General features: G+C 37.7%; 1 non-coding gene across 1 annotated transcript; it reads left to right on the top strand.

The window, feature by feature from the left end:
• Window positions 1-9,227: 9,227 nt before the first annotated feature.
• On the top strand, window positions 9,228-9,335 carry LOC122752325. The gene has a single exon (XR_006356086.1). It is a non-coding gene; the product is annotated as a U6 spliceosomal RNA (small nuclear RNA).
• The last annotated feature ends 17,247 nt before the right edge of the window (window positions 9,336-26,582 follow it).

The raw sequence follows: 26,582 nt of genomic DNA, 5'->3' as shown, positions 1-26,582 counted from the left end.
TTGTATGATATAGTGTGTTTCATCCCAATTTGCATATAACTTTTATATTTAAAAAACCTTTATCCCTTAAATACTTATTTTCTGTCTATTCTAAAATTCTCTGGAAAAATTGCTTTTCTAATACTATCATTATCCAACTTTAAATTTTTTCAAACATAAAGGTTTGGTTTTATTCAGACAAGTCTCAAAAATAATAACTCCTTATGAGAAATTTTTTAGCCATTTTAGATGAAAAATCTTATTACAAGGCATTCAGGGGTAGTTAATTATGGCAACATTCTGTACTTCTTCATTTGAAAACAAAAAAGAACTTTTTCCCCTCTATATTCCAAGGTCTTATATATACTGCTAAGGTTGATTTCCTTCCATGTATCCTTTATTTCCTGAGTATTCAATTGGAAACCAAGACTAAAGGTATATTCATTGAAACATAGAGATGATTGTTTTATTCATTATTTTAAAATTTTGACCAATGTGTTTAGACTCCAAAAATACACACCTTTACCTTTACAGTTATCCCTTCCACATCATAGAGGTTAGGGGAGTGTCACCCCACAATCTGGAAAATCCACGTAAAATTTTTTGGCCCTCCCTTCATAATGGAGAAGAAGGTTGATTTTTTTTCTTTTTCTTTTATGGGGTGTTTACAGTACCTTATTGTAATATTTGGATGAAGTATTTGGTCATAGGCTGTGTGTCATCTGTTGGCCTTGCATATCACCTGCGGCTTCTACAAAACTCATTTTTAAATTCCTATTTAATTTCTTATGCTGACCCACAATATATTGAAACTGTGATGGGGAAAGTCATGATGTGGAAGGGATAACTGTAGTTTCTGTATACATCTGGGATACAGATGAGATACATTGGAGGTGCCCAGCAACACTAAATAATATATAATAAGCATCCATGCATGTGTAGGATTGTCTTGGGTGCTATACAAAACTATTTTATTAAGTCATAGACCTTGCCATTTAGTAGATTCTAGTAGAATGTTATGAAAAATAGTCTATACAGTTAATAAAAATCTTTGACATTTCAAAAAAACCTCTCCTAAGCAATCCTCAACATATTTTCATTCATTTTTGGAAAATGGTCAAGATTTACAAGACTGTATAATTTCCATTGTAAATGGTTCCTATTTGATAAAGGAATTCTTTGCTATCCCACTTTGAGTAGGAGATGTTTTAGAAAACTATAATTGTGCAAATACAGCCTATAAGTCCCCATCCAGAGTCTTTTCCACCAGCAGATGAAGAAAGGACCATCAATTAAATAGCAAAATATTTAGTTAGGACAGAATTGCAAAATAAATAATCAGGGAAAACTAATTGGAAGAATCCTTCTTGGTCCTCCAACACAAAGGGGTACAATCTCCTGCAGACTTCCACACCAGGGAGAGAGGGAATGCTCCTTGGACAATTAACACATCGAGGTAAACAAAAGGATGATTTGCAGCTGGAATACATCTCATGCCTCAATCTCTCTGCAATTTACTATGCTTTGCTGCTGCTCTATTCTCCCTACAACACTGTCATTCACTGTTGCCATCTGTTGTACTTGTCATTTGTTGCTTTAACTTCTTTCTGAGAATGTTATCACTTTTTTGTGAGACTTCCCTGGGGTAGCATACCTAGGGACTACCAACGGTTCTCTATTAGTCAGATCTTGTCCATTCAGCTGACTCAAATTGGCTAATGATTTGTTTTCTTCTTTTTTTCAACACATCCTTGCAACAGAACATCCCACAGTCCTCCCTTCTAGCTGGGTCAGGTAAGTGAATTCTTTCCCTAGCAGCTAGTATCCTCACCATGCAAATTACCTTGAAGCTTTATTAATACTCGAAAAAACTCTTGACAATCCCAGATGCAGGAGAAAGCTGGCAACCAGTGTTCTATATTCCTGCCACTAGGTCAAAGATCCCTGTCTCCTTTTGTCTTGGACTATTGGGGGAGAGGGGGAAATTGGGGTTAAGTGACTTGTCCAAGGTCACACAGCTAGTACATGTCAAGTGTCTGAGGCCATATCTGGACTCAGGTCCTCCAGGGCCGATGCTCTATCCACTGCACCACCTAGATGCCCCTGGACTATTCTTTACTTAGCATTGTACTTCTTTTGTGCCTACAACTTTGTTTGACTTCACATACTTTGAAAATCAGTGGTAGTTGCCAGCATATGGAAAACTGGTTTATCCTGGAAAAGATGGCTTAAGAATTGAACTTCAACACATAAACACCAGAATATCCATAGATGTATTTTGTAATCGTAAAGGATCAAATAAGTGCCCATAAATGGAAGAGTGACTGAACAAATTTGGGGTGTGTGTGTGTGTGTATAGGCACCCTTGTGTGCAGAAAGAAAAATCATTCAAATAAATATGGGAAGACTTCTATGAACTGATCCATACTAAAGTTGCAGAACTAGGAAAACACAGTGACATGTGCACAGTGACTATAATTATGTGTAACCTGGGCTTGTCTGGGCATGCCCAATCCTCCTAGCAAGAAGGTACCCTGAGGAGCCTTTGGAGTATGTCCAGATTACCTAAAATTGTATCCCCTGCCTTGTCCATGTGGAGGTGTCCTTTTTCAGTTGATAGTCTACTTCTTTTATTTTCTGACTCTGCCACTTCCCTGCTTTGTACAGAGGTGGAAGATCCCAGTTCACCCACAATACAGGTGTCATGAACTCAACTGATGAGAATGGAAGAACTTCCTTTCCCTTTCCTTTCCCTTATTTTATAGGGGCTCTATAAATGAGTCTGGGGGCGTTAGTTTCTGTTCTGTGTCATTTGGCCTCTGTTTCAAAGGTTGGTGGGGATTACAGCAGAACTGGGAGTTCAAGTCATGGTAACCTTGGAGCCAAGATTACAGGCAGGATGTGGAAGCCAGCCAGTCCAGGAAGGAAGCCCTCAGAAGCAAGGGTGCCTGAGACTTGAGGAGGGCTCTGACCTTGAAACTAGGATTGTTGTGCTCTCTGGTCACCTAGTCAAGTTTTGAACCTAATCCCTTTCCTCTCCCTAGAAATTAAGGTGCCATGGGGGAGAGAATTATGCCTCCCACATATTTGGGTAAACTTTGTATATTCTCTTGTAAAAGCTAATCCAGACTATTAGTGGCTGATTGAAATTGGGGTTCGGGGAACTCTCCTAAAATTAAAAGAATACCATCAGTGGGGTCTGGAGCCATTTGCAGAGAGCCTAGACACCCTTAATCACTTTAAGAGTACCAGACAGCCCTGGGGTAGGGGTGAAATCTAACCTACCCAGCCTTCTAGGAAGCAAGGGCCATGCATGGTCAAGATTATGATGGGGGCACAGTAGCCAGGGTTACATATGTAAATTAAAAGAACACTGAAAAAACAAAGGTGAAATTCTGAATGATTATAATCATCATGTTGATGACAGAAAGAGGATAATGAAACTTACTACCCTTCTCCCAAAAGAGAAATAAGGAATGAAGGATATAAAAAGTCACATGCACCATGAGACACCAGCATTGTGTTGGTTGATTTTGTTTAAATATTTTTTTCTTTTCCACAAGAAAGGGGTCAATGTGTCAGAAATAACTTTTATTCCAAACAAAAAAAGGCATCATTATAACTTATTTTTTAAAAGAATGACACCAAACAAAATTTTTGCCCACTTATCTAAAGCAAACTTGCACAGGGTGGGCCAAAAGTTATGAATATATTTAATAACACCTTTATTTTTTTTCACTTACAATACCATCACATCATTTTAGTATATAAGAAATGAATTTATATTATATGTGAAAAATTAAATCTCATAAATGGTGAAAATAAAGAAAAAATAATTTTCAAAAAGTTACTAAAAGATCAGAACCCTTCATGACTTTTGGCCCACCCAATATAAAGGGCCTCTACCTCTACCTCCATCATGTCCTTTTTTTGCCAAATTATACTTTTTAACATGTAACTGTGCCCCCAAATCACTGATTCCTGCTATAACTTATAAAAACTAAGCAAATAAGAAAAAGAACAAGCCAGAAACCATCATTGAAGGAATGCCAAGATATACAAATATGTGCTGAATTTCAACTTTGATACTAACAAATGAGCATACTGTCAAATAGAAGTGTTAACAATACCGCTCTGAGAAGGGATTTGGGAATATAAAGATCTCAGTATCTTTAAGCTGTATGTCTGCTACTTAAAGACCCTAGGCTGGTTAAATCCCACTGAATAAACAAAGAACATTTTTACTTGAGAGAGAGAGAAGGTATAATTAATGAGTACTTGCTAGCACTTGGATTTTCAGGGAAATTTCTAGTTCTATACAAACATGCAAATCCATTAAAAACAATAAATTGAAGGTATAATTCTTAATACAGCTCCAAAACCACTGGCATACAAGAATTTATGCAGCTAGGATGGAACAAGATTACCCCTCTTAGGCCCTGTTAAGCATATGTTAACAGAGGGTCCCACAGGCCTCCAAGGTTCAAACTCAGCAGAAGGGAGAAGGGAACATTGAAAAAGAACCTGGGGTAGGATGGGGAGGGAGGGAAGGAAGGAACGAGACTACATAAATAGAACAACACAATTCCTTGATACCCTTCTTAAGGAGGTCAGTTTTGAAATAAAGGAGTCCAATCCTACTTACAACAGAAAGCCACTGCCTCAATTTGGTCACTCTCATTCATTAAAACTATTGTTTTGATTGTGACTGAGTTGGAAAGATCTATTATTAATTATAAACTACTTCATTCCAAATATCTAAAGTAATAAAGTGGCAATATTTTAATCTTTAATTGACAAGGATAAGGTAAGTCAGCAGTTGTCTAAGAAAAGGATATGTCTTTAAAAACTATGAGAGCCGGGGCAGCTAGGTGGCGCAGTAGATAGAGCACCAGCCCTGGATTCAGGAGGACCTGAGTTCAAATCTGGATTCAGACACTTAACACTTACTAGCTGTGTGACCCTAGGCAAGTCACTTAACCCCAACTGCCTAACCAAAAAAACAAAAAACAAAAAAACAAAAAAAAACTTATGAGAGCCAAGATGGTGGAGGAAAGGCACTGGACTCTCGAATTCACTACATGATCACTCCAAAAAACATCCAAATAATGCCATAGGACAATTCCTGGAGCAGAAAAATCCACAGAATAATGTGCTAAGATCATTTTCCAACCAAGGATGGCTTGGGTCAGAAGGAGGGAGCTGCTGTGCTGATACAGGAGTGGAGCCCAACCCCATAGTCACCCTGACACAGATCCAGTCCCAGGAAAGCCTCATCAGAGAAAGAGACCCCCAAAGCCTCTGAATCAGCTGAAGCACCAGTGTCATCTGGAACTAAGCTCCCAATCTGGTGAGAGGGCTGAGCCCTTGGCAGGGGGGAGACTACAGGAGTCTATGCTGGTGCTGAGGCAGAACTTGGATTTTTCACCCCAGCTGAGAACCAGGAGGTAGGCTTGAGTAGCAGTGGCCCAGGTGGGGGAGGGGCATAGACTCATCGAAGCTGACAACTACAGCACACAAAGTTGGTTGATTAGCAAGTTGGTCTGGGGTCATCTATGTACCAGAGAACAGGCTAGGTGAGTGAAGAACCTGTTCCTCCTTAAATAATACCACCTGGGACCTTATGAAGCTTGGGATAGTGCAGCCTGGAAACAGTGCCCCACTTTAAGGAGCTAAGAGTCAGGTAAAATAAAGGCAAGATGAGAAGACAGGGAAAGGTGAGGACCATAGAAAGTTTCTTTAGTGACAAGGAAGATTGAGGTGCACCCTCAGAGGAAGATGTCAACATCAGGGCCCCTATATCTAAAGCTTCCAAGAAAAATATGAATTGGTCTCAGGCCATAGAGGCACTCACAAAGGATTCTGAAGATAAAGTTAGAGAGGTAGAAGAAAAATAGAAAGAGAAATAAGGGTGATGCAGGAAAGACATGAGAAAAAAGTCAATAGCTTGAAAAGCCAAATGGAAAAGCTCTCGGAAGAAAATAATTGCCTAAGAATTAGGATTGAATAAATGGAAGCTAGTGACTTTACGAGAAACCAAGACACAATAAAGCAAATCCAAATGAATAAAAAATAGAGGGCAATGTGAATTATCTTATTGGAAAAACTGCTGACCTGGAAAATAGGTCCAGAAGAGATAATTTGAAAATTATTGGTCTACCTAAAAACCATGATCAAGGAAAGAGCCTAGACATCAGCTTCCAAGAAATTGTCTGGGAAAATTGACCTGATATTCTAGAAGCCAAAGGTCAAATAGAAATTGAAAGAATCCACTGATCACCTCCTGAAAGAGATCCCAAAATGAAAACTCCCAAGAATATTATAGCCAAATTCCAGAGCTCCCAGGTCAAGGAGATAATGTTGCAAACTGCCAAAAAGAAAGAATTCAAGTACTGTGGAGCCCCAGTAAGGATAGCACAAGATCTAGCAGCTTCTACATTAAAGGACCAAAGAGAATGGAATATGATATTCCAGAGGGCAAAGGAATTGTGATTACAACCAAGAATCATGTATCCAGCAAAACTGATTGTAATCTTTCAGAGGAAAAAATGGGACTTCAATGAAAAAGAGGACTTTCAGGCATTTGTGATGAAAAGACCTGAACTGAATGGAAAATTTGACTTTCAAATACAAGACCCTAGAGAGCCATAAAAAGTTGAAGTTGGGGGGACATACCTGGGGTCGTGCAGTGGGTGACTGTCTCATGCTTGAGGCCAGATTTTGGCTGGGGTCCCCCTGGATCTGGGATGGATACTTTGTCCACTGTGTCACCTAGCTTCCCCATGATGACATCTCTAGGGTAAAATTGAGGTGTGAGAGGAATGAACTGGGGGAGGGCGAAGGGGAGAGGTAGCATGGGGTGAAACCCCACATGAAAGAAACCGGAAAGGGCTTATGGAATGGGGGAAGGGATGGTGGAAGAACAGGACAGTAAATGAACTTTATACTTATCAGAATAGGCTCAAAGACATTAATCTCATCAGAATTGGCTCAAGGAGGGAATAACATACATACTCAATTGGGTAGAGTAATCTATCTACCCTGCAGGAAAATAGGAGGGGAAGAGAATAAAGAGGGGCAAAAGAAGGGAGGGGACAGACAAAAACAAATCCCTTTTGAAGAGGGATGGGGTGAAAGAAGATAGATAATAGAGTAAATATCATGGGGAAGGGAATAGGATGAAGGGAAACAGTGAACAATAGTAATCATGAAAAAGAAAAGGGGGGAAATTGTACAAAAAAATATTTATAACAACCCTTTGTGATGGCTAAGAATTGGGAATCAAGGGAATGTCCATCAATTGCGGAATGACTGAAGAAGGTATGGTATATAATTGTAGTGGAATGGTACTGTGTTATAGGAAATGACAAACAGGATGATCCCAGAAAAACCTGGAAAGTCTCATATGAACTGATGTATGGTGAAGTGAGCAGAACTTGGGAAGACATTGTGCATAGTGACAGCAGTATTGTTGGATGAGCAATTGTGAATGACTTAACTACTCTCAGCATTACAATGATCCAAGACAATCTCAAGGGACTAATGATGAAGCATATTATCCACCCCCATAGAAAGAACTGATAAAAAGAGCACTTTTGGATTGTGTGTGTGTGTGTGTGTGTGTGTGTGTGTGTGTGTGTGTATAACCTATATCAGATTGGTTGCTGTCTTGTGGAGGGGGGAGGAAAGGGAGGTAGAGAAAAAAATTTGGAACTCTAAATCTTATGAAAATGAATGTTGAAAACTACACTTACATGTAACTGGAAAAAAATAAAATAAATGTTGCAGAAAAAAATAATAAACAATGAGGACTAAATGATAAGCAGGAAGATTTCAGAAAAACCTGGAAAGACTTACATGAACTGATGCTGAGTGAAGTGAGCAGAACCAGGACAACATTTTACACAATAACAACAACATTGTTTGGTGATTAACTATAACTGACTTAGCTCTTCTCTGCAATACAATAATCTAGACAATTCCCAAAGAGTCATGATGGAAAATGCTCTACACATTCAGAAAAGAACTATAGAGTCTAAATTCAGAAGGAGGCATACTATATTCACTTTTTTGTTTTGTTTTTTCTTTTTGCTTTCTTGTAGTTTTTTCCCTCTTGTTCTGATTTTTCTTTCACAACATGACTAATGTGGAAATATGTTTAACATGGTTGTACCATATAACCTACATCAGATTGCTGGCTGTCTCGGGAAGGGTGGAAGGGAGAGAGGGAGAAAATTTTGGAACTCAAAATCTTACAGAAATGAATGTTGAAAACTATCTTTACATGTAATTGGAAGGGCAGCTAGGTGGTGCAGTGGATACAGCGCCAGCCTTGGAATCAGGAGTACCTGAGTTCAAATCCAGCCTCAGACACTTAACACTTACTAGCTGTGTGACTCTGGGCAAGTCACTTAACCCCAATTGCCTCACCAAAACAAACAAACATGTAATTGGGAAAAAATAAAATACTATTAAGTGAAAAAAGATGAAGATTGAAAAAAATGGAGTCCTGATGAAAGCAGAGCTAGAAACTAGGTAAATGGAGCTAACAACCAGGGCAAAATGGTCCTTGAAGCCAAGCATCTAGGTACCTATCCCATTTCTAAATGGTCTTTGGAGATAATGAACTCTCAGGTACAAATAGAGACACTATTTTATCTAATAAAATAAATGTGTTTAAAAACAATAAATAAATGTATGGTAAATTAATGTTTTTATCCTCCCCCACCCCCAAAAAGAACTTTTACTCTTTCTATCCACATTTCTCCATCTCTGTGACCAACTAAGCCAGCAAAATTGCTATCAAATTAAATGTATATTCATATATTTTGTCTCCATATAATAGGCACCACTCCAAGATTCATACCTTGAAATGATTTTGTGAATAAATTAGGGGCTGTCATATAGTTACAAGATGACCACATCTTCTCCTGATAGCTGTCTTTACTTTCTAATTTCTCTTCACAGGCTACTTTAGGGAAGGTGGAATCCCGAACATAGCCCTTAAGTAAGCTGCTATTTTCTTTTCTTTTTCTTTCTTTTTTTTTTGCGGGGCAATGGGGGTTAAAGTGACTTGCCCAGGGTCACACAGCTAGTACGTGTCAAGTGTCTGAGGCCAGATTTGGACTCAGGTACTCCTGAATCCAGGGCTGCCCCCAGCTGCTATTTTCAAAGTAGAGAATAGTGTTGAAAGCAATGACCTGTGAGTCAAGAGATCTGGTTTTTTATTCTGGGTCTTAATGTTATTTATGCATGGAAACAGTAGCACGTAGATTAAAATTAAAACAATACAGAAAAGATTCATGAGGCCTCTGCACAAAGATGGCATGCAAATTCTTAAAATATTGCATTTTTTCCTCTATTGCCACATCTACTACCTATCTGAATTATTATATTAGCCTCTTAATTAGTCTTCCTATGGCCATACTTCCTCCCAAAATCATCATTCACAACTCTACCACTTACCTTATTTGTAAAAGATCTAACCCTTCAATGATTCAACTGATTCAAGTTCAAACTCCTTTGCCTGTTATCAAGGAATTCCACAATCTGATTTTACCCTTCCATGATAAAAACATTTATTAATCTCTTACTATATGCCAGATATTACACATTCAAGGCAGGCTCCAAAGCTGAGATGCAACAGATCTCTGTAGCTTGTGCTAATTTTGGCCTGACAATTAATACTAAGGAAACAAAGGTTCTTTACCAGTCAGCATCACACCATCCACATGTCACAGCGAATGGAGAAATTTTGAATGCTGTGGTTAAGTTCACTTACCTTAGCAGCATACTTTCCAGGGATTCCCACATAGATAGTGAGATTGACACATGCATTGCCAGAGTTAGTTCAGCATTTGAAAGGCTCCAAAGGAAAGTGTGGGAAAGAAGAGGCTGCCTACCAAACTGAAGGCCTACAGAGCTGTTGTGCTGACTTCATTGTTATATGCCTGGACCATCTACCTGCACCATGCCAGAAAACTGAATTGATTCCTTTTGAATTATCTTGGGAAGATTCAGATCATTTGGCAAGATAAAGTACCAGACACTGAGGTTCTTTCTTGAGCTAAACTGCAAAGCATTCAAACTCTACTTCAGAAAAAGCAACTCTGACGGGCTGGCCAGATTATTTGAATGCCAAAGGTACTTTGGCTAAGAAGCAATCCAAGGACACTCTCAAGGTTTCTCTAAAGAACTTTGGAATCACTTATGAGACATAGGAGACACTGGCACAGGACCACCCACACACGTAGAAAGGCAACTCACAGTGTTCTACCAGGGCCTCCTCCCCACAGGATTTAACAACTACATTGACTATGCTGTTCTGTGGATAGTAGTCAATATGAGGCTGCCTGAGACTAGCAGAGAAATGTCCATCAGAGACTGTTGTGCTCGGTAGTGATCTACAATTGGCACGCAGTCTTAGCTGGGTGTTGTTCCCTGATAACAATGTTTATACTTCCTCTCTTCAGGGTCATCTTCTGGCTGGTTTCATTCCAGTGCACTTAGGTATACGGACTGAACCTCCCCCCAACAAGAGGACAAATAGCTCTTTAGTCATGGTCGTCATACCCAGCTAACAAAAGCCTGGCAGGTACCCCAGGCTAAAATTTTCTCTCCCCCCACCCCCACCTCTCCATATGTCTGGACAGAGATCCTAGTCTCTAATATAGACAGCTATCTAATTGGGAATTTGATATTCTCAGCATTGCAAATGAATTTAAGCTGGAAGAAAAAAAAGTAAGTATAGGATATAAGATCATTGTATTCTGCTACCACCTAGTCTACATTGATACTTTTATTATGTATATATGTCAGCTCCCGAACTTCCTTGTTTGGAATTGTATTTTGTCCAGGGTAAAACCTGACTCTTTTCCTTGAAGAACTATCGTCTTCATAGAATTTAGAACTGGAAGTGACCTTGATATTATCTAGCCCAAACCCTTCATTTTAACTTTAAGGATAATAAGTTAAAGAGAGGTTAGGACTTCTCTGAGATCATACAGGATTTGTTGAACCAGGAACCAGGGTTCTACCACAGATGGTTCTAGTCCAGATTACCTGAATTTACATCTAGTACTCTGCCCTTATTTTCTTTTCCCAAGTTGTTCCTCCTTTACTTGCTTCATCAGTGAAATAGAAGATGGTTGCAGAAGTATGGAAGAAGAAAACAAGCTTTAATGAAGTACCTACTATGTGCTAGACACTGTGTAAAATTCCTTACAAATACTATCACATTTGATCCTCACAACAATCCTGGAAGTAAATGCTATGATTATCCCCATTTGACAGCCAAAGAAACTGAGTAGGACAGAAGTTAAATGACTTGTCCAGAATCAGACTGCTAGTAAGTATCTGGGGTCTGATTTGAACTGGAGCCTTCGTAACTCCAGGCCTAGTCCTCTATCCACTGTACTGTATAAATGCTTTCAAGTAAGATCTGTTCCACTATACAAATAGCTTTTCCTGTTCCATGTTTCCAGATCATACACATTTGAAAGTATAGAAAACATCCAATGTAGAAATGTGTTTATTTCAAATCAATATAAATAGGCCTCCTTAAGAACAAGAAGTAAATGAGGACAGTTCTCAAGGATGAAAAATATCATGAAGTCTAAAAACAAAGAGATGATATTATCTCAAAATAGCACAAATAGACCAACAACAGATTTTCCCCATTCCTAATAAAGGGCCTACTACAACAAGCATGCAAACATCTTTATTGTATTGTGCTAAGAAAAATACAAAACTCAGCTGGCAGAACAAATTAAACAATGAGGCCGCACATGTTATTCAGTTTATTGGTAAATCCACATTGACACTCAATTTTGTTTGTATTTGCCACATGAATGGTGAAAATATGAACTGTGAAATTTTATCTTTAATTCAGATTGAGTGGGATAACTACCCGTCTCCAATCTTCTGCAAATTGCAGTCAGCTCAGTGCTTTGGCACTTTGCTTTTGAACTGATGGTTTGTGGGACAGACAAGAGCCATTATAAATTCTTTCAGTATTTATGTTGATTAATGATGATTGGAAGAGAGTCTATAAATGGAATGGCTAGATGAAAAACTCTTTGTAAACAATGAAGGAGGGGGTGAGATGTGAGCCAATACAGCCATACTGCAAAAGCCAAACTGTGCGATATTGTATAAGACCATAATACAATCATTTTTTAAAATTTCATTTTAACATAAAAGCTTAGATTTTACAAATATCACCTAATTCCCTGATTCATTTAGTAAATTCCTTTTCTCTGTGTGGGTAATTTAAAAGTCACTTTTAACAAAGGCTTGGGGAATCAAGTCATATTATAGCTCCTCCAAAAAAATATAAAGGTCAGGCTAATGGTGTTGGAGGGACTTTGGAAAAACAGGAATTAATACACTGTTGGTGCCATTGTGAATTATTCTGGTAATTCTGAGTTTTAAAAAAATGGAATCATGTAAGAAAAGTTTCAAGCTGATCATATACTTTGACCCAATGATCCCACTACTAGATCAACCCCAAGAAAGTCAGTGACAAAATAGCTTTGATCTTTTGTGATCACAAAAACTAGACACAAAGTAGATAGATTTCCATTGATTGAGGTGTGATTAAACAAATTGTGAAATATAAAAGTAGTGGAATATTTTTATAATAAAAATCAATGCATGTTATTAATTCAAAAAAACAATCAAAAACTTTTATAGGTCCAGATCAGCAGCATTAAAAGAATATAGTTTTTCTAGCTTGGGGAGAAAAAAAACTAAAGATTTGTCTTATCTGGGAGCCATATAACAGAGAAGCCTGGGAACTTTAGAGTTCTGTGGATAGAAAATAGGGCCGAAGATGTGACCACTTGAAAGTGAACTTCTACCCCAGATAGAATATAGAATCAAATATCATGAGCACTGAATCAATCTATGATTCATGGATCCAATTAAGGTGTGATTTTCCTAGATACAACTTGCTATTTTCCTAAATGTGCCCAACATACAGCATTTCTAGGACTGGGTAAATTATCCACTTTTCATTTGCTTCTTTTGGACAACTAAGCCACAGATCTGGGTGGGAAGGGTCCTCATTAATTCTCACCTCTCTCCTTCCTCTACATAGTCAGAATCTTTAAAGTCCAGCATGGTTTATGGTTCTCACATCAAGATGTATCTTTTTTATTGCTTCAGGCTAAGCTGAGGATATGTGACTCAGGGAATTTGCAAGGAAGGAGCAGTGAGAAAACAGAACAAAATGAAGTGACATTAGCCGCTATTACAGAAACCAGTAAGCTCTTTTTAGGCAGGGAGGACCCTTAAACTTTAAGGTGCTCCCATTCCCTTCACATTCTTCGGGACATTTGAGTTGTTCTAGGTTTCAGAAGATGCTCTGCTTTGGTCTAGCTGAGACCTGAGAGCTTGTGATTAACATGGCTTTTGTTTTGTTTTGTTTTTTGTTTTGTTTTGTTTTGTTCAACGGACAACAGGGATCATCCACGATGGAAGAGAAGCCTATATCTTCCCTATTGCTAAAGTTCTCATCATATGTATATCTACAAACAGAACGGGGCAACAGAAGCTTAGGGGGCATGAATCTGGTTAGCCAAGCAGGGTATGAACTCCATCCCAGGAACTTGATTCCCCCCCACTTTCTGTCTCTTGGCTCTTGTCAGAACTGAGTATTGTTGGAGCAGCCAGATTTCTTTTTTATGGCCCCTCTCTCTACGGTTTTCATCAGGATCAGTTTCTTGAGCAGAATGGTGCAGCTTTTCTTCATAACCTCATGCTGAATCTGCTTCTGGGTTCAGCTCTCTAGGTATGTCTTTAAGTTTCTGATGATGAATGATCCAAGGGAGGTTATGGCTCTGGCAAAAACTTCCATGTCTGCTTGTGTTTTCTAATTCCTGGTGAAGATAAAATGTCTTTAATAGTTTATAGGTCAGATTTTCTTTTTATAAAAGCAGTTACTTCCATGGTCTATGGACACATCATTTTTTTTTTTTTGAGAGTGTTCATATGGGGAGAACCCTGAGTAATTCTATGTTTCACAAACTATCTATGCTAGAATGTCATAATTCTGAGGTGGAAAGTTAAAAGAACTCCCTGGGATCTTTTAAGTTACAGTTTAGTTTCATGAATGATTCTATAACATGCCCAATTAAAATTCTATATTGTACGTGGGACTCACTTAGAATTCCGCTGGAAGAAAGAGGGGAATGGAGTCATGCCTTCTCTTAGGGTATGAGCTCTGGCCCCATGAGCAATGCTCACCCTTTGTCCTAAGGGGAGATGAGCAAGGAGAATCTAAGAAGGGGAAGTCCTGGAAGAATTGCACCTATCTCACCCTCTCTGAGTCATACCTTTTTCTACTTGAGAGAGTTAGTGGGGGGAACACAGCACTTCCCCACCTCCCACTCCCAGCCCCCAATCTGCCCCCCACCTAACTTGTGCTCAACAGCTACACCCATTGCTTGGCTTGTATGAAATCATGCAGAAAGAAAAAAGCCAAAAGAATATAATATGGACTACAATAATGCAAACAAACAAACACCAAAAGGCAGCTAATCTCAGATTAATTGCAATGAGCAAACTTAGTTCCAGCAAATAGATTGTAAAACCCACTTGCCCCTTTCAGTTAAGAAAGAGGGACTATGAGTTTATAATATTGCACATACTGACACATGAGGTAACCTTTTCCAGTGGTTCAATGGGGAACAAGGTATTTGAGAGAATTATTGATCATTTAAACAGAGCGGTCATCCTTTTGAAACTGTTTTTAAAAAGGAATACTCCCTTTAAATATTTATTTCAGCCCCTGCATTTTTAATAGTTATTTTAAAATTTTCTTTTAAGTCTAACATTATATGAGAATCTGTGAGATAATTTTTTGTAGCCAAATCCAGATTATCTACCCAAGACTTTAAACACATATTTGACTTTTATGATGTGGTCTAATAAAATCAAAGGCTTTTTGGTTTTTGTTCTTGGAGAGCTGACCAAGGGAATCCAGTCTATAGTGGTGGAGAAGGAGATGAAGGAGGGAGAAAAGAAAGGAAGAGAAAGAAGAAGAGGAGGAGGAGGAGAAAGAAGAGGGAGAAGAGGGGGAGAAGGAAGGGGAAAGGGAAAGGGGAAGGAGGAGGAAGAGGAGGAGAAAGAGGAAGAGGAAAAGGAGGAAAAGGAAGAAAAGAAGACAGATTTCACAACTAGAAATTCATTGTGGCTCTTCTTGTAGTTTGCTCAGGACATGCTAAGCCTTAGTAGTCCTACAAAATTTGTCATTCATTTTTCAGATGAGCAAATAAGTATTCCAAGCAAAGTTATTCTGCATGTATGGAACTTGAATGTTTTCAAAGTATTACCTTATTATATACTTCTTTGTAATCTCCTCAGTTGCCTTGTGTATTTAAGTCAGCTCCTATACACATTATAAAGTTCTTGATGTGAGGATGACAGGATCTTACATTTAGATTTAGACGGTTCCTTAGAGGTCATAGAAGAGGACATAGGAACAAGTCCTTCATTTTATAGATGCGGAAATGGGACTCAGCAAAGTTATGTTTATTTCTTTTGTACCCGAATGGCATTTAACATAGTGCTAGGGACTCAATAAACAGTTCTTGGATTGAATAAACAAGCAATAATGAAACTATAATACAATTGCAATGAATTTTCTTTTTTAAAAAGTTTCCATTGTATAAACTTGGTCTAGATCTTTTCATTTTGCTCCATTTTGGGGCTACTAGGCAGACAAAGCCATTCCTTTTATCTTAGGGTTTGTTCTCTCTTTTCCTCAATGTCCTGATTATTTGTATTCCCTCTAGATTCTAGCTTCTATTCCTGGCAATAGCTTCAATGTCAGCTTCTGTTTTCTAATTCCTGGTGCTCTATCATCAGATAAGGCTCTAATTTTAGATCCTACAAAACTAGCTGTGGCTCCCAAAAAATGAAGAAAGCATGTAATGATTCTTCCATTGACATAAATCCTGTGAGTTCAAGTATGAATCATTTAAAAGAAGGGAGAAATGAATTCCTTTGACCAGAGTAGTAATCAACATTTGACATGCACATATCCTTTGGCCTGTTGTGAATCCCTATTCTTTTCAGCCTCAACAGTTGAATAGAACAGGGTGAAGTTATTGCAATTACATGTGTTTTTTCTCTAGCTTTATCCTTCTAATTTGATATTGATGCTTACCTTCTCTCGTTGCATATAGAAGGATGATTCTGATATGATGTCCATATCAGTGGCCAGTCATTTTCTGTTAATAAACCAGCAATTGCACTTTTGTAACCTTATTCAGCACTCATCATGTACAGTGCCTTATGACTCTCTTCTGGGGGCAGTGGGAAGCATTCTTGATATATATAAAGATTCTGAAAAGTCCAAAATCTATTGGCCTTTTTCACTTTGCAATCCTGAATATATTTTCAAACAGACTTGCTGCCATCTTCCCCTACCCTGCTCCCCATGCTCATCTTGATACTGAAGTAACTATCAAAATTTCTGTTGACTTGGTTTGGGGAATCATGTCAAGGAATCATGGAATTTTTCTACCTCTTCATCTTTTGCAATATGTTTCCTATAAACTACAATTGTCTTCATTATGCTCCCTTTTTTGTGTGAAATAGTTTCCAGAAATCTCTTCCTCTTTCCCCTAAAGGAATCTCAGTTTACAAAGGCTCTGAACCTTGATTGACTGGATATTCTCAGGGTCTAGCTATTTAAAGCCCTCATGGGTGTGGCTAATTTATTTGCTCAGTCAATCAAGTAGTTCCTTTGTCAGACTCAACTAGAGAAGAGTTTGTACCTCATAAAGAGATCTGGTCTAGTCACATCTTTATAGTTATTTTATGACCACATTAACACCTTGTGATTACATTCTGGTCCTTCTGAGACTGGGGTGGGGGAGAAGCACCCCTTCTCTTACCCTCACATTTATCTTGAGAACTGCTAGAAGAAATGATCAATTGTATCATGAAATGGTATATCTTATTGCCTTGGGAGCATATGATGAAACCAATTTCTCTGTTTGTAGTTATGTGGAGAACTTTTGCATCATCTTTTCATTTAATTACAATTTCCTAGCTGTGATAATCACACATAAGTGAGTAAGCAGAGTACTGGAACCCACTGGTATAGAACTGTCCTCATTTGTGGAAACCAATGCCATGCCTGCCTGAGGGGCAAGGTGAAGTTGGAGAGAAGTGAGAGGAGAGTCTACTTTATTCCATTCTCTTTACTTTCCTCAAGTCTCTGCAATTGCTTCAGATGCTTATGGCTTCCAGCTTCAACAGAGAAGATGGATGATGCCAACTCCACTTCTGGTTCCTTAAGAGAAAATAAGACTCCAGGAAGAAGCCAACATGAGTTGAGCAAACAGTCTCCATCATGTCTCTATCCCAAAGTTGCTACACTAAAGACTTCTGAGAATTTTCCCTTGGGTGAGATATGGTTGACTTTCTCCTGGTTGAGTTGAGGTGCCTTGCTCTCAATGCAGGGAACTCCTTCATTATGTATTGTCTGGAATGTATTCCCATATGTATAGGGGTTTTTTTCTGCTTTGTTATTGAATTGGATAAATTGGTTTCTTGGCTATCTACTACGTGTGTTAATTGTGCAAGTGATATTTGGTGGGAAAGAAGTCAAAGCCTTGGATATAAAGCTTCGGTTCTCCTTTCTCCATTAATGACTAGCAATCAGAAGTTTAGTTTGAGCCTGAAAAATATATTCCAATGACTAATAATATATGAGAAGAGATATGTAATTCTAACCTGATTCATATTCTTATTCTCTCTCTCTCTCTCTCATAGAAACTAATGATTCCATGAAACTTCAAGAAATAATAAAACAAATTCAAAAGAAAAAATGGAAAAATGTGAAACATCTCATTGGAAAAACAACTCACTTAGAAAATAGATCAAGAAGAGAAAATTAAGAATTACTGGACTGCTTAAAAGCCATGATCTAAAAAAGAACCTAAACATAATATTTCAAGAAAATATTTCAAGGAAAACTTCCCTAATATCTTAAATCCAGATGTTAAAACAGAAATTGAAAAAGTCAATAAATCACCTCCTGAAAGAGATCCCAAAATGAAAACTCTCTGGAATATTATAGCCAAATTCCAAGTAGCCAGAAAGAAACAATTCAAATATTATGGAGCCACAGTCAGCATCACACAAGATTTAGCAGCTTCCACTTAAAGAAGCAGAGAGCTTGGAATATGATATTCTGAAGAAGGAGCTAGGATTACCACCAAAAATAAACTACCCAGAAAAACTGAGTATAATCCTTTAGGAGGAAAATTTTACATTCAAACAGAATACTCAAGAAAAGCATAAAAAGGTAAACATGAAAAAGTAATCATAAGGCACTTGATGGAGTTAAACTGTTTTCCTTCCTATATGGGAAGCTGATATATGTAACTCCTAAGAACTTTGTCATTATTAAGGTAGTTAGAAAGAGTCTGCTTAGACAGAGGGCATAAATATGAGTTAATTATGTTGGGATTATCTCCACCCCACAAAAAAAAAAAAAAGGTGTAAGGGTGATAAAGAGAGATTTACTGGGAGAAGTGGGAAGGGAAAGAGAGAATGGTACAAATTTTCTCAAATAAAGGAGGTGTGCAAGGAAGAGCTTTTACACTGGAGGGCAAAATGGGGTGAGGGTGGCAGGCGATGCTTGAACTCCACTCTTATTGGAATTAATTCAAAGAGGGAAGAATATATGTACACACTCAGGTACAGATATCTATCTTGCTCAATAGGTAGATAGGAGGAGAATGGGAAAAGAGATATGGGGAGAAGATAATAAGGGGAAGGGTAAATTGGGGGAGGCAGTGGTTAGAAGCAAGACAGACTTTTGAGGAGTGACAGTATAAAATGAGAGAGAAGGATAAACAGGAAAATGGGATGGAGGGAAGTGCACAGTTATAATCACAGCAGTGAATGTGAATGGGATGAGCTATACCATAGAACAGAAGCAGGTAACAAAATGGAATGGAAACCAAAATCCAATAATACTCTGATAAAAGGATCATTTTTCAAATATTTAGGAAACTGAGTCAAAATTATTTTTAAAAAATTAAAGCCATTCCCCAGTTGACAAATGGTCAAAGGATATGAACAGACAGTTTTCAGAAGAAATCAAAGCTATTTATACTCATATTTTAAATGCTCTGAATCACTATTGATTAGAGAAGGGCAAATTAAAACAACCTTCAATTATGGACTTGAGTTCAAATTTGGCCTCAGATACTTACTAGCTATATGATGCTGGAAAAGTCACTTCATCCTGTTTGCCTCAGTTTCCTCATCAATAAAATGAGCTCAAGAAGAAAAAAGCAAACCACTCCAGTGTCTTTGCCAAGAAAACCCCAAATGGTGTCACAAAGAGTCAGATATAACAGAAATGACTGAACAACAACAAAGACCTATAAGAAATGATGAATGCTGTAGGGGATAATGAAAAATAGGAACATTTGTGTTGTTTGTCCTTTGTTCTTGAAAAAGACCATGATATCAGGGTGATGTCATGACTTGCACTGAATTGGATTTAAGTGAGGGAGGGCTGTGCTAGGTCACCAACCTCATTCTCTCCTCCAGAGCTATCTGGGTCCAGTAGCAAGATATACATCAGTATGATGAGATGACCCCAGATGTTTTAAGAAAATTGGGGTTAGGTTACTTGCCATGAGTCACACCACTAGTAAGTGTCTGAAGTGAGATTTGAACTCAGGTCCTCCTGACTCCAGGGCCAGCGTTTTATTCACTGTGCCTCCTAGCTGAACTGGTTCAACTACTTTGGAGAACAATCTGGAACAATGCCCAAAGGTCTATAAAATTGTGCATACCCTTTAATCCAGCAATACCACTACTAGGTCTGAACTAAACCCCAAAGAGATCAAAGAAAAATGAAAATTACCTATATGTACAAAAACATTTTAACAGCTCTTTTTGTAGTAGCAAAGGATTGGAAGTTGAGGGGATTCTCATCAATTGGGGAATGGCTGAACAAGAACAAGTTGTGGCATATGATTGTGTTGAAGTACTATTGTGCTATAAGAAATGATGGGGGGGGTTGGTTTCAGAAAAAAAAACAAAAAAACATGGGAAGCCCTATATGAACTGATTCAAAGTGAAATGGGAAGAACTGGCAGATTACTGAACAAAGGAACAGCAATGTTTTAATGATTATCAACTATGAAAGATTTGGCTACTCTGATCAATATAGTGATCCAAGACAATTTAAGAGACTCATGACAAAAAAAAAAAAAGTTATCCACCTCCAGAGAGAAAACTGATAAGCTCTGAGGGCAAATTGAAATATAATCTTCTCAACTGATGCTGAGTGAAGTGAGCAGAACCAGGAGAACATTGTACACAGTAATAGCAACATTGCATGATGATCAGCTGTGATAGAATTAGCTCTTCTCAGTAATACAATGATCCAAGACAATGCCAAAAGAGTCAGGATGGAAAACGCCCTCCACATTCAGAAAAAGAACTGTGGAGTCTGAATGTGGCATACTATTTTCACTTTTGTTGGGTTTTTTTGTTTTTTATTATTGTTTTTCCTTTTTGTTCTGATTCTTCTTTTATAACATGACTACTATGGAAATATGTTTAACATGACTGTACATATATAACCTATATTAGATTGCTTGCTGTCTTGGGGAGGGGTGAGGAAAGGGAGAAAAGGAGAAAACATTGGAACTCAAAACCTTACAAAATTGGATGTTGAAAACTATCTTAACTTATAATTGGAAAATAAAATAGTATTTAAAATTTCTTAAAACAAAAAAAGAAGCAATCTCACTTTATTGTTTTTTGCTCTTTTGTGCAATATGGCTAATATGGAAATATGTTTTCTACGATTTCACATATAATTAATATCATAGTGTTTGATTTCTCAGTAAGTACAGCAAGGTTAAAGGGAGGGAGAGTATCTGGGACTCAAATTTTTTAAAAGGATGTTTAAAAAAAAGTAAATAATAAATATTTTTAAAAGAAAAAAAAACAAGTAGGGCAGCTAGGTGATGCAGTGGATAAAGCACCAGTCCTGGATTCAGGAGGACCTAAGTTCAAATGTGGCTTCAAGCACTTGATATTTACTAGCTGTGTGACCCTGGGCACATCACTTAACCCTCATTTCCCTACACAAGGAAGGAAGGAAAAAAAAACAAGTGGAAGTGGGGGTGGGGGAAAAGGAGAATGCTAACAGGGAGAATGAGGAAAGGTCTCATAGAATTACACACTTTAATTGAGCCTTAAAAAAACTAAGGGATTCCAAATGGTAGAGAAAGGAAGGAGTGCATTCCAGACACAGAAGATAGCCAGTATAAAAGCACCAAGTCAGTAGATGCAATATAGTATTTGGGGAAGAACAGACTACCAGTTTAGTTAGAACATAAAGATGATAAGATGTCTGAAAAGATAAAATGGATCCAGATTGAAAGGGTTTTTCATGAAAAAATATGAATTTGTATTTAATCCGAGACACATTAATAATTCTTTATTAGGAAAATGACATGATCGGACCTGTGTTTTAAGGATATATATTTGGCAGTTGTATAAAAAGCGAGTTGTAGAGGTGAAAGGTCAGAAGCATAAAGACCATTTAGGAGGCTTTTCAATATTCTAGGTGAAAAGGGCCAAAGTTTTCATGTTGCCTATGCTAGAGGATTAAGGGGAAAGATAATAAACTCAGCTCTATACATTTTAAGTTTGTTATGCCCGTGAGACATTCAAGTAGTGATATCCAGCAGGAAGTTTGCTATTCCTAAGTAAAGTTCAGGAGATAGATGAGTCTTCTATATATTTGAACATCATCTTCACTGAGGTAAATTAATAAAATCCAGGAGAGCTAATTAAATCACCAATCAAGAAAATTTAGAAGAAAAAAAGGAAAGAACTCAACAGAGCCTTGGCATATACTTACATGAAGAAGACAGTACAAGGTTCATGATCTTCCTGAGAAGCTATGGTCAGGCAGGTAGGAAGAAAACCAGAATGAGTAATGTTGCCAAAAGACATAAAGACAAGAACAACCAGTAGGAGGGGGTAATCAACAGTGTTGAATGCTATAAAGACAGCTGAGATAGAGACAAAAAGATTGAAACAAAGTTCAGGGGAAGACAGGGTGAAAGAGGAGGAGGAGGAAGTGGAGAAGGAGATGGAGGAGGAGGAAGAGGAAGAGGAAAAAGAAGAAAGGAAGAAGAAGAAGAACTGAAGTTGGAGTTGTACTGGAGTCTTTCTGATTCCAACTCTAGTGCTCTAGCCACTCTACCATGTAGCTATCTAACTGATAACTTTAGAGGGAATAGTGGTGAAGTGGTGATCTTAGAAACAGGAAGAAACTTCAGACATTTAATAGATTTGTAACTTTGGGTAAATCACCTAATTTCTCTCAGTCTGTTTCCCCATATGCATGAAATTCAGGTGCCTCAAAGGGTATGGCTTGGTGGTGAGTGTAAAATGAGTATTTATTATATTCTAACTGGTCCTTGTAGATAAAAACCTTTTACTTCTTTAAGGTCAATAAAGTGTCAATAACTTTACTCTGTAGAAGCTAGAGTTGGATTTGAACTTGGTCTATGGCTGGAATAAAATGCTATGATGCATTACTAAATCTAGCGAGTACTATTATTTGTGTCTCCCCTTTAAGAAATAAACATGCTTTGTTGACCTTTTAACAAACCCTCTGAAAATAAATACACAAGCATTAAGAAAACATGGAACAAATTCTTATAAAATTAAAGAAATCACTAGTCACTTTCCTTTGATATTTGAAAAGAAGGAAATTGACTATTTCTCAAAGTGCCTTTTCTGAAAAGGTAGTGATAAGATAGAGCAAATTCTACTGGTATTTAAAGTGACATGTGTTTCTAAAGACTCTGAAAGCAATTTTGTCTGTAAGAAGAGCAGTGGTGTGATAAATATGGTACCATTTACATATATAACATAAAGTATTGGAACAGCTTTTGCAGTCATTCAGAGCAGTAAATAATTTATAAGCATGCTACAAGAAACTTGACAAGCCAAGTAAGTAATCCTCTGTTATCGATGCTACTCTGAAGGCAGTGGAATTGCATTGCCCATCAATAAAAGACAAAACTGGGAAACTATCTTGTGTAAGGTTTCCTGCTGATCCCCTCCCCCCACCTCAAAAAACAATGTTTGTTGGACACTTCTGTCTTAAGGGAGAAAAATCAAAAGGAACAAAAAAGAATAAGGGAAGAATTTAATAGAACAACTCATGGGAGGATAAATATGCACAGAACATAACTTATAGAAATATATGTAGTCAGTTAGAATAGTCCTTCTTTAAGCTGCATCAGTAAGGTCGTCAAGACTATGAGCCTTGTATTAGCATCTTAAACCAAACCATTGATCATAAACATTTCCAGGATATTTAATATCACCCTACCCTTATCTGATCTGCATGTGCCATTGGTAAACCACTGAACCAGGAAAAAAAGTAGCTCAGATCAATTCAACAAATATTGATTAGACACTGACAAATGTGTGAGGTACAACGAGATATTAGGTATAAGGAGATAGATACAGAAATAAGACATGGTTCCTATGCTTAAGTCTATATCTACATTTAACTATACATGTACATGTAACCATATACATATATGTGTGTTTTTATGGGTGTGTGTGTGTCCTTGAGGAGCCTTTGGAACATGTTCAAATTGCCTAACATAGAGGCCTCTGGAACCCCTACCCCTTGGGCCAGGGTGGCCTTCTTTTATTGGCTGCCTATGTCTTTAAAAATGGCAAGACTGAGCCAGTCACTTCTCTTTTCCACCACTTTCTGCTGCTCTTTTTGGTAATTCTTACTCTGCTACACCCAGAGGGTAAAGGTCACACAATTCACCCACAGCATGGGCACCATGAACTGAACCAGTGAGAGTAGAAGGACTTCCTTCCCCTCATCCCTCTTTTACTCTATCTCTGAGAAATGGACCTGAGAATGTTTGTTTCTACTTTGCATCATTTTTCCTCATTTTCAGGTGCCACAGGTGACCTTCACAGAATATGGGAGGGAGTCCAAGACATGAGGACCTTGGAGCCAGTATTGAAGGCAAGCGACTGACTGACTGGTATGGAAGCAATGAGAGGTCAGGGTACCTGGGACTTGTGCCTGAGAGGGATAAATTGTGGAGGAATAGGGAGGAAACACACACATATATATGTATATATTTTTTATATATGGATAGTATAAATATATTAATAGTATAATAATAATAGTAAAATTATCATAAATACAATAGCAAAACTAATAATATATAATATTGTATATAATTGTATATTTAAATATATTAAATGAATGCAAGATAATTTTTGAAAGGAGAGTATAACAGCTAGAAGATCAGGAAAGGCATTATATAGAAAGTGGTACTTGAAGGGAGATGTTTAACTATAAATATTGTACAATTTACATATATTACATAAAGTAGTATAACAGCTAATGAATCTGGGGCCCATTTTACTTGCCTAAATTATTTTTTAATTTCTATTGATTACCATGACACATTCTCCTAGAATTTTTTTTCTCCAGTGACCCTGGGCAGCAGCAAATTCTATGGGGGGGGGGGAGAAATCAGTGTCCTATATTCAAGGGGCTTCAAGGATTGGCAATCAGACTCTCTTGTCCAACCCTCAACATTTAGCAGCAAATATCCTCTAGATTTAGAGTTATGTACTAAGTATTACCTATGAACAAAATATAATATACAACTCAGTTATATCTCTGCAGGATTTATTGAAGAATTCTTTCATTCATTCAAAAAACATTTATTAAGCACCTTTTCTGTGCCAGTCACTGTGCCAAGTACTGGGGATATAAAAAAAAAACAAAAGACAATCCATGACTTCAAGGAGCTTTCAATCTAGTAGGGCAGATAGAATGCAAACAAATATATACAAAGCAAGATGTATGTACGATAAATAAGAAATAATTAACCTAGTGAAGGCACTGGAATTAACAGAAGGTAAGAATGGCTTCCTGTAGGAGGTAGAATTATAATTGGGACTAAAAAGAAACCAAAGGAGCAGCTAGGTGGCACAGTGGATAGAGCACTGGCCCTGGATTCAGGAGGACCTAAGTTCAAATTCAGACTCAGACACTTGACACTTACTAGCTGTGTGACCCTGGGCAAGTCACTTAACCCCAATTGCCCTAGCAAAAAAAAAAAAGAAGAAGAAGAAAGAAAAGAAAAGAAACCAAAGAGGAAAAAGAATGGGGGACTCCCAGAAAAAAAGATTAGAGCAAAGACATGGAATGTCTTGTCTGTGGAACAACCAGAAGGCCAGTCTAACTGGATCAAAAAGTTCGTGTTGGGAAGTAATGTATAAAAAGACTGGAAAGGTAGGAGCGGACCAGGTGATGAAGGTCTTTGAATACTCAAAAGAGCATTTTGTATTTGCACCTAGAAGAAATATGAAACCACTGGAGTTTATTGAGTAAGAGGATGACATGATCTGTCCTGCATTTTAGGAAAATCACTTTAGTGACTGAATGGAGGGTGAAGTGGAATGGGGAGAGATTTAGGGCAGACCACTGACCATTAAAATAGTCCAGGTGTGAGGTGATAAAGACCTGCACTAGGTAACTGGTAACAGTTTCAGAGGAGAAAAGAGGGCATATTTGAGAGATGCTGCAAAATTGAAATTGATATTTCCTAGAAAGAAAAGGTTCCATTTCTCATGACACTCCTTATAATGTGGCAGCTCCTTCCTTAAAGTGTTCTTGAATATCCAAGTGCACTAGTAGACCAGGGTGCATATTCCTAAATTAAGGGCAGTCTTTTAAGTGCTAATTGGCCAGAGCACAATCCTGAAAAATCTTTTCCACACTTATGATTGGTCTTTGAGGCAACTCAGCATTGGCACTCACTTCAGACTCTCCTGTGTCTGATGTAGGTTCCTAGTACTTAAGGGGAAACTTATGAGGGATGCCTTCCCACAATTAACCTAAAGATGATACACTCTGTGACTGAGAGGTAGGAGTTATCTCGGGATGACAGCCTGCACAGATTGGGTACTAATAAATATCCTGAGAAATACCTTAACAAAAATATTGTTCTCATAGAGCCAGGGTGCATGTGGAATAAACAAAGGCTTGTGCTGAAATTACAAGAAAAGAAAAATCCATGAAACTTTTAGCATGCAGATTTATAAGGCTACCAACCGCTATCTATCCTTGAAAGAAAACTATTCTCTCTTACAAGCAAGACAGATTACCTTAAAGCATACTAAAAATAAATATTATTCCTACCTAAGAAATATCTGAAAATGAGGGTTACAGTTGCAATTTCAGTAGAGAATAAGCAATAAAAATAATAATTAAAAAACTGGCCTGATCCATCACTTAATGTCATTGCTATAGTAAATGTCAGGAAACATTAATTAAGCACTGACTATGTGCAAGGCACTGTGCTAAGCACTGGAGATGCAAAGAAAGGCAAAAACAATCTCTGCCTTCAAGGAGACTTCAAGGACTTTAAACACCAAATAGATGATCTTACATCTAATTATAGAGACAATAGGAAGCCACTGGAGTTTACTGAGTAGGGGAGTAACATGATCAGACCTGTGCTTTACAAAGGTCATTTTGG

The sequence above is a fragment of the Dromiciops gliroides genome, chromosome 3 (assembly GCF_019393635.1).
Source record: "Dromiciops gliroides isolate mDroGli1 chromosome 3, mDroGli1.pri, whole genome shotgun sequence".
Taxonomy (NCBI): domain Eukaryota; kingdom Metazoa; phylum Chordata; class Mammalia; order Microbiotheria; family Microbiotheriidae; genus Dromiciops; species Dromiciops gliroides.
The sequence above is the reverse complement of the archived record's forward strand: the minus strand, read 5'-3'. Positions and strand labels throughout refer to the sequence as shown.